This window comes from Cryptomeria japonica, chromosome 8 (genome assembly GCF_030272615.1).
Source record: "Cryptomeria japonica chromosome 8, Sugi_1.0, whole genome shotgun sequence".
Taxonomy (NCBI): Eukaryota; Viridiplantae; Streptophyta; class Pinopsida; order Cupressales; family Cupressaceae; genus Cryptomeria; species Cryptomeria japonica.
In genome coordinates, this window is record NC_081412.1 from 438,045,842 (window position 1) to 438,056,239 (window position 10,398).

Below are 10,398 nucleotides of genomic sequence, written 5' to 3' on the forward strand. Positions count from 1 at the left end.
TCTTGTGTATCAATATTCATGGTATACAAAATTTCAGACTCAAGATTTGTATCCTCTAGAGGAGTCTCCATACTCTCAGTAGTGGGTTGAGTGTCAACTGATTGTACTAGTGTAGTATCAGAAGAAGGTGGGGTAAGTTGTCATTTATCTTAAGGTTTGGAGGTCCACCTACCTTACCTTTCCCCTTATCCCTGTCTTTCTGATATACCCTGATAGTATTGGGTCTTTTGAGTTCTTTATGTTCCTCTTTTGCAACAAAGAATATGTCCCATTGATCCATAATTTCTTTTGAAATTCCATTCATTCTCCTTGTCATCAGTGCTACATGTCGGTGATGGGTTGAGAATATAGTCCGGTTGGCCTCACTGATCAATTGATCAATTTCTTCCGGTGAGTTCATTGGGTGAATTGCAAGTAATTTCTCAATTTTTATTTTCTTATCTAGCTCAACAATAGCTACCCTTCTAGCTTCAAGTCTTCTATAAAGATCAGTGGGTATTTCATCAACAATTTCCATCAAAAACTTCTTGTAAATATCTAAGTGTAAAATTACACTATTTTCTATGCTCTCTCTGTCATCAACGAAAAGTGTATTGTATAGTTTGCTAATGTTCTTCAACTTTCCATCCTATATTATTTCACTAAGGAGATTATCTAGTGGAGCAATGTCTTGTTTTACTTTTTACTTTTTAGGAGTCAACTTCTTTACTGGAGGCCTCACTGCCTGTTGCTTTTGTCTGGTTCTCTTGGGTGTGGGTGAGGGTGCTGGTGAGGGTTTTCTTTTCCTTTCCACCCTTTTGAATACCGCTGGTATATCAATCTCAGAAGAAGTTCCAACTAGTGAAAGATGAGCTTCCAGTTGAAGTCCTTCCAGCTCACTTTCCTTGATACCAGTTTGTTTCAAAACATCTTCCTTAATTGCCTTTTCCTATCAGGTTCCTTTCTTTACAGTTTGTTCAACTTTCTTAACCCTTTTCCTTGACTGAATTCCACTTTCAATTGTTTCTGCATTTCCAAAGACTTTCTCAGTGGGTTCCTTTGGTGCTTCAAGGAGGGCTTTTTCATAAGTTTCTATGATGTTATCATCTGTTTCATAGCCCATTTCATTTACCCAGATAGTTTGAGGGACAATTGCCTCCATCCAGATTTCATCTTTCTTAATTTAAAAACATATTTCCTTTTGATATTTATCCACAATTGCCCGTGACAGTCTTGTTCTAGTATTCATTCAAGCTTTTAGTGCCTGAAAATGTTCTTATGTTTTTCTCCTTGTTATCTCCCATGTTGTTTAGTGTATCCAAAAGTTGCTTTCCTATCGGTATGTCAAAACCAAAATCTCTACTACCAATACTGGGTACTCGTTTAGTAATATACAACATTAAACATACAAGTAAATTTCCAAATCTAAAGGTTCCTTTCTTATCTCCCTTTATCTTTTTCAGATTGTCTATTAATTCATCTTTGAGCCATTCACACACATCTATTCTAGCATTGTTGTTAACCATATCATATGCACTTTTGATACATAGGCTTGATACTAAGTTTAACCTATTTGCATGTGTAGCCTTGTAGCCTAAAATCATACTGACAAATTGGACATTGATATCCTTCACATCCTTTACCCTTAGAGACCTTTCATCAAATGTTGCGCCGGTTAGGTCCATTACTGTGCATTTAGTTTTGTCAGGCCTGCTACCAGTGGAAGGTAACCCTGTTACTACCTTTACTGCTTCTTTGGTGATCTTATGGATTGAATCCAACCAAAAGAATTCCCCATGAACTCTACTTAGCACAATCCTTATAATATCCTTGGGAAAATCCAAGACACTAAGGATTTCAATAAAACCTAGTGTTTCCACTATCTTATGTTCCAGTTTGATATTTCCAGATTCATCACAAATCACAGTCCAATGCATGATCTTGATTTCATCATCTCCTAATTCCTGTATATGCAAATGTATGTATATCCTAGGGTCTTCAACATATACTACTCCCTTAGGAATTTGAGAAAATGCACCTATGGTATCATCCTTCTTTGCAATTTCGAGAACAAGTTTGAATATGGGTCTAGGGTGCTTGATTACTTCAATCACATTAGGGTTTGCAATAAATTTAGGAGTGGATGAGGAATCCATAGTTATAAATACCTCAATCTGCCTTTAGGATGAGTGCTTGGATGAACTGCTTCACTTCTTTGCTAAGGATGCCTTCGCTCAGGAATTTTTGGGCTCTCAAAGATTTGAATGCTCGGTGAATGAAAAAGGAGAAAAAACACTTGCTTTATAATGTTATTTTCTCCAACTACCACATTCAATGCTTGTCGGTTAAGTCACAACTTAACTCATCTTCCAGTAAAGAAGTAATTTCAACTTCTCACCATCAACCGAGGGTATGTTAGCATGTTTTTTTTTCAGTTTGTTGCTAAACCCCCAAAGGATTTTCCTTTAGTTAGATGAAGAGTCTCCTGCTGGTGAAGTGATACTCTATTCTACTGGTGGAGGAGTATTCCCATCAACATTATGATCTGACTTTCTGATCCATTTTTTTGAGAATTCTTGCTTTCCCTCTTCAACTTTTTCTTTACCTTTCAAACTAGGACCTTTGTTATTTGCCGATGAAGTCTTGCTTCTAGAAAATTTTGCAATATGTCCAATTTTGTTACAAGCATAACAAGTAACATTATTTTTCTAAATAGCTTTCCCATATCCTATGCCGGTATGTGTTCTATATTGATTAGATAAGTGTCCAAATCTTCCACAAACATAACATCTTACATTCATTCTGCAGTTTTCTGAATTATGACCAATTTTGGTGCATTTAGAACATTGACCGGTGGGTGTATTAGTGTTCGGATAATTTCTAGATCTACACTAATTTGTTCTATGACCATACTTGTTACAGTTAAAGCATTTCCCATTGAATTTGTAAGTATTAGGTTGTCTTACCGATTTACTATGATCATGATTGTTTGTAGTACCGAAGCTTTCACCAATTTCAAAGCCAAGGCCATTTGTATCACCATTAGGTTTCTAATTCTTTAGCACGTCAACAAGTTCTTCTGAACTTCTCTTGAATTTCTCCTTGTGTTGATTTGCAGTAGTCAGTTCATTCTCCAACATTTCTTTCTGTCTCATGAGTTCAGTTCTATCATTTTGTGTATGCATCAAATCTATCTTCAACATATCATTTCATGATTGAGTCTTGTGTTTTCATTTCCAGCATCATTTAGTCTTCTAGCCAGATCATCTTCATTCTTCTTTCTATCTTCAATTTCTTTACAAAATCTCATAGTCATATCTTGCATCTCATTCTTCATTATATAGTTATCTTGTCTTAGTTGGTTCACCAGATCATTAAGAGTTTCCTTTTCATCTTCATCATTCTGCATCTTTTCACAAAGTTCTCTTCTTTTATTCCTTTCTATAGTGAAATTTTCTTGAAGTCCTCGAATAATATCCTATGCAACCTTTAGATCATCCTTAAGTTTGATATTCTTTACTTTTTCTGCATCATAGTCTGAAAGAGTTATTTCCAATTGCTTTCTCAAATTTTCCATCTCTACCAGTGTCAAGATCTTCCTTAAGCTGTTAGGCTTTTGAAATAGAGGATCAAGCTTCGATACCAACTATTAGGATTCCCAAAGATACTGAGAGGTGGGGGTGAATTAGTATCTGACCGGTATATTAACTTTCTTAACTTATAACATGAAAAGCATATCAAAACTATGTACCGATAAACCAAAAATAATGTAGTAAAGAAGAAGAATAACCACAGCATAAGAAACACACCATAACACAATATTTTAATGAGGAAACCCGGTGTGGGAAAAACCTCAGTGGGATTTGTGACCCACAATATTCACTTATTGGCCAATAAGAGAATATTACTGCTTACAATAGGGGCCTGTACATGCAGAAAGGCCAAGTGCCTAGAGCTCATTGCTCAATTACAAAGAAGTCACACTAACTTACAAAATGGATTATACTAATCCAATGTCTTATACTACTTTAGATCAGCATCTACTATGCTAGATTCAGTACCAGTTTAAGCTCTGCTACATACATAAAACCTTATCCAATATCTGCCTTATAATTCACATATTAGGTTTGCATTAATCCTTCCAACTCTCTATCACTTAAATGATCTACAATGATCTCATACATAATTGATTCATATTACAATCCACCAAGTCAGCTTACAAAAGATTTTACAATTAATTACAAAATATATTTATACAATATTCTTGTCAGCTAGTGTGCTGACAATCTTTCTTTGGTGTCAGTGATCTGTATGCCAGTGTAGAGTCTGCCAGTGCATGTGTCTGTCTACCGATATCACATGATTGTAAGGTTGCCATCAATGACAATACCTTCAATCAACTACAATTTCTCATTGGAGTGTGCATTTGCCAACAAAGAGTGATTACAACTTAAGATCTAAATGTACTACATCTAACTTAGAAAAGCCATGAGGACTATTCATAAAAGAAAAGTAGATAGATCCAAAGGTTCAAGCTACAACACATATAGATGATGACAAGAGAAAAATACGTAAAGAACAGGTTGTGCAATGCTATGATCCAAAAGGTTACTCAAAAGGGAAGAAGATTGAGAAGGACATTGCTACAAGAGAGCCACTAGTTCCACATGTCACAACTAAAAAGGAAATGCAACAAAGAGAGGTGATTCACAAAGATTCTATCTCAGGTATTCCTAAATCACCCACTTTTGATATGGTTCAAACACTATTTTAAATAAAATTATTTGTTCCTCTACTTTAAATGATGATGATAGATGATTATATAGATAATGAATTGTCTTTAATATCAAATGTTGCACCCATGCCTCATGCTGGTGAAAAGAAGTGGACAATAGAAAATAGAAATGCCCATGTCAATGAGAGTGAGAAAGAGGTCATGCAAATCACATCAGTATATCTGGGAAACAACATAACTAAGGGCCCTTCACAAGTGGATCCTTTTTATCTAACATTACTAATCAACAACAAATTTGTAAAAAATGCACGATTGATTCAGGGGTTGCTATCAATGTTATACCTTTAGGAGTCATGAAAGAATTAGGGTTGATGGTTAATAAGAATTATGGGAGGTGTCATGCAATGGATAATAGGTCTATCATAGTTAAAATAATCCTAAAAGACCTTGAGGACAAATTGGCAAATTTCCTTGGAGCTACATATAAACTTCATGTCACTGTAGTAGATGTACCACCCACTTATGGTATGCTATTATCTAGATATTGGACAATAGTAGTAGGAAGAAATGTGCAGCTGTATTTATCCTATGAAACTATCTCAATGAATGGGATTGAGGTAAAATTGGAAAGAGAATCTAGAGTTGATACCACAATTGAGACTATTGACCCAAACAATATGATATGTTTTTGTGACATAGACATGGGAAATTCAGGGTAGACTCCTCTGAGCCTCAGCTTCATAACACAAACCCAATTGATAGTGAGGTATAGAACAATCAAAATAATCTATGGCATATATTTTTTAATGGGGAATATAGTAAGGAAGGATCAGGAGTAGGAGTGGTTTTTATTTCTCCTAGTGCAAAAACTTTTAAGTATTCCTTCCAATTGTTATTTGACTGCACTAATAACGTTGTTGAGTATGAGGCATTGCTCTTAGGACTTAACCTTGCTACAAAGAATGACATTAAAATTTTGGTTGGACCCAGTGGTGTCTCAGGTCGGGGAACAATATTCATAAAAAATAAGAGGTTAAAATAGTACAAGTGTGTTCTATGGGATTCAATTAAAATGTTTGATGCTTTTTCAATTGGAAGGGTTGAGAGGTCAAAGAATATTTTGGCCGACTTTCTAGCTAATGCTTCTTTGAAAAGTGATGATATTACTCTAGCTGGGATTTCAAAGGTTGAAGTAAAAGTTAGGCCATTTGTCCTTGACAACATTTGCAATTGGCAGGATTTTTATGACAATAGTGGCTTGCAATTTTTTTTGCATTGTGTAGATGAGTATGAAAGTTAGGAAATTGACTTCAATGCTTTTGTTGAAACAACTAATGGAAAACAAATGATATTCGGTAATGATATTGTGCAGCTAAGGACAAATAAGATCTCAAAAGGCCTTGTGGCGTTCAAGTGAGTATTTGATGGGAATGATAGTGGACATATGAAGACAGCTACAACTAGTGTGGATGAGCTAGAAGAGATAAATTTGGGGATTGATTCATCACCTAAGAGGGTATAAATTGGCAAAAGGATTAGTCCACAAATTAGATAAATGCTCATAGATCTTCTAAGAAAATACAAACATGTGTTTGCATGGTCATATGATGATCTAAAATCTTACAAAGAGGACCTATTCTAGCATGAAATACAACTGGATGCTAATGCAAAGCCATTTATGAAGAAACAAAGGCTAATAAACCCAATGTTCGGACCTAAAATGCGGAAATAAATGATGAAACTCAAGGAAGGAGGAATCTTAAAGCCTATAAGACATTCCTCTTGGGTGTATAATCTGGTTCCAATAAGAAAGAAAAATGGTGACATACGGCTGTGTGTAGACTTCAAAAACCTAAATATATCATCCCTCAAAGATAACTACCCACTCCTAATCATGGAAGCAATGCTTTACAAGGTAACAGGTTGTGAGTTTCTCTCCATGATGGATAGATTTTTAGGGTATAGTCAGGTGAGGGTAAAAGAAGATGAACAATACAAGATTGCCTTCATGACCCCTTGGCGAACATATCTTTATGTGAGAATTCCTTTTGGTTTACCAAATGTTGGAGCTACCTTTCAAAGAGTAATGGATGTATGTTTTCTAGACTTAATAGAAGTTATTATGGTTGTTTATCAAGATGATCTAACATAATTTTCCAAGAAGGCAGAAGAGTTTTGCTTGCATTTGGAAAAGGTATTCATCAAGGCCTTGGAATATGGGATTTCTCTTAATTTCAAAAAGTGTCACTTTGTTGTGACTAAGGGAAAATTATTGGGTCATATTGTGTCCAAGGGTGGGGTAAGAATAGACCTTGAGAAGGTGGTAGCCATTGACAAAATGCCCATCCCTAAGACTATGAAAGCCATCCAATCTTTCTTTGGCCAAAAAAATTTGTCCGTAGGTTTATATCCAATTTTGTTGAAATAGTGAAACTTATTTCTAAGATGTTGAAGAAAGGAGCTAAAATAGATTGGACAAATGAAGCCCTTGAGGCCTTTAAAACTATCAAAAGAGCCATCAAATAGGATCCTATTCTAAAAACACCTAATTTTAACAAAACTTTTTTAGGTTTTCTCTTTTGCTTCATCCTATACCATAGTTACTATCATGTTACAGAAGAATAATAAGGGATATGATCATCCTATTACCTTTTACAGTAAATCCCTTCAAGCAATAGAACTTAAGTATGACATCATGGAAAAGCAAGCCTATGATTTGGCCAACGCTATGAAAAAAATTAGACCTTACTTTGTAGGTTCCCAAGTCATAGCTTATGTGCCTAATGTAGTAGTGAAGGACATTTTTGTCCAATTAGAAAGAATAGATAGAACATGTAGATGGATCAATAAGGTCCAAGAGTTTAATATTGACATACAAATCACTAAGCTAGTCCAAGGAATGGGCCTAGAAAAACTCATGATAGAAAAACAATTGGATGTTGTCCAGATCACTACTTTGTCCACCTTAGAGGGCAACATATACAGTTTACAAAACACTTCATGGTATACTAACATCTTATATTTTTTTGAAGTATATGAAGCTCCCTGATGAACTTAGTGACCCTTAGATTAGGACCCTAAAGTTGTAGGCCCAAAGGTATGTTTTTATCTCTGGGGATTTGTATTATAAAGACAGAGAGGATCTTCAATTTTTATGCCTATATGAGCATCAAGCTCAGGTGATGCTTAAAGATATACATGAAGGGATATGTGGGGGGAAATATACAGTGAAAACTACCACCTGTAAGGTGTTAAGGGTTGGATACTTCTAGCCTACACTGTTCAACGATGCTCATGAATTTGTTAGAAAATGTGAACCTTGCCAGAAGTTCTCTAGTAAGCTGAATTATTCAGGATCTTTTCCTCTCATATTCGTGCATATTGAAGCTCCTTTTCATTAGTGGGGTATACATTTTATTGGAGAAATGACTAATGTTAGGACCCAGAGGCAACTGAGAGGGGGGGGGGTGAATCAGTTGTCTAATAATTTTAACCCAAATATAACTTAACCAAACTTGATACTTAATACCAGTAAACCAAACTTAATGTTGGTAAATAGATCAATAGTTAATAATAGTACCAGTGAAGCTTAATGCATGAAAAAGAAAGAGAAACCATATCCACAACAAAAAACACAAATATTTGTACGAGGCAACCCTGTAAGGGGAAAAACCACAGTGGGAAACCTTACCCACAATCAAATGATACTACTACAGATAGAATGTGTATACAAATGGTGTTTGCACATGCAGAAAGGCCAGTTGCCTAGGGCTTACAGCTCAATCATGAGATGGGAGTCACACTGATTACAATTGGATGATTAAATCCAATGATAATGTACTGCTCAAAGTAGCATCTCCAATGTTGGATTCAGTACCAGTTAAGCTCTAATTGTCTTCTTCAAACCTTCCTTGAATATTCAAATGATGTCTGCATGAGTAGCTCTGCTTATATTTTCATATACCAAATATCACAATCTTACAATACCTTATTAAATACCATATCATGCCATACCATATTAATCTCACAATTGAGATCTTACATATATACCAAAACCTAAGACCAAATGTGTAGGTCGGCTCACAAAGAATATTACAATTGAATCAATTACAACAAGTCAAGATGTGATGCATAATGTCGACTCAACAACAATATTAATTGATTAAACCATTTCCATAACGTGTCATGCTGATATGGAATAGATAACACATGTTAGTCCATAACCTAGACCAATTTGCCAGTAACAACAAATATGTCAACTCGATTAGACCAATAACCAAATCTCCAAAACCAAGTGTCCAAACCATGTCTTTGACATAGCCAAGAGATCTCCAGATGATACCAAGTCATCCTTAGTGCTAGTGAATGATATAACCTACTAGTGAACCAAATACCAGTGACTGTGCATAAGTCACTGAAGTTACTGGTGAACATAACCAAACATCTCGAGAAGGATAAGTGTTGATAAGTGTTGACATCAATGAAAAAACCAATGCAATATATCCATAATACCAACAATCTCCCCCTTTGGCATTGATGGCAACATAAGATGGAAAAACCATCTAAGTGCCAGAGCAGAAATGCCAATAAACCATAAACCAACAATCTCCAAAATAGATCAATACCAGAAATTAAAATACAAATGCAAAGAGTAAAAATCTCTCCCCCAATGAATAATCTCTCCCCAAAGGATAATGTATTTTTCCATAGATATATCACCCCCTTTGACATTAAATGTCAAGGAAATACAAATACCAGATACAACTAGTTCAAAATACCAACTTATCCAGCTACTCCCCCTGAGAAGTAGCTCTCCTCCATCAAAGCCAGAAAAAGGTTTCTCTGTAAATTATGTCAGTTTGATGCCAAGCATCAACTGTCTAAGTCTCTACTGGTGAGGGTATTACCCTAAGATGTTCTCTAAGATATTCAAAATTTTCCTTAGGCAAAGGCTTAGTAAAGATGTCTGCAATCTACTCTTTAGTATTCACATAAACCAATTTCACTTCTTTTGCTTCAACATTCTCTTTCAGAAAATTGTATTTGATAGAAACATGTTTAGTTTTAGATTTAAATACAAGATTCTTAGATATATCAATTGTTGTTGAATTATCACAATAGATGATTATAGGTTCTTTGCATTTTACCTTTATGTCCTTCAACATTTGCTTAATCCATAATACCTGAGTACAACTAGTTGCCACTGCAACATATTTTGATTCTGCTGTTGATAATGATGTACAACTCTGTTTCTTGCTTAACCATGAAATTTTTAGGTCCCAGAGACAACTAAGAGGGGGGAGGTGAATCAGTTGGCTAATAAATTCCACCAAAATTAACTTAACCAAAACTTAATGCTTAATGTTGGTAAACCAAACTTTATGTTGGTAGACAGTTTTATTAGTTAATTGCAGTACTGGTAAAGATTAATGCATGAAACAAAAAGACAATAACATCCACAACACATAACACAAATATTTGTAAATGGAAACCCTATAAGGGGATAAACCATGGTGGGAAGCCTTACCCACAATAAAATGATACTACTGCAGATAGTATGTGTGTACAATATGGATTATGCACATGCAGAAAGGCCAGCTGCCTAGAGCTCACTACTCAATCACAAAATGAGATTCACAGTGACTGCAATTGGATGGTTAAATCCAATGATAATGTACTACATA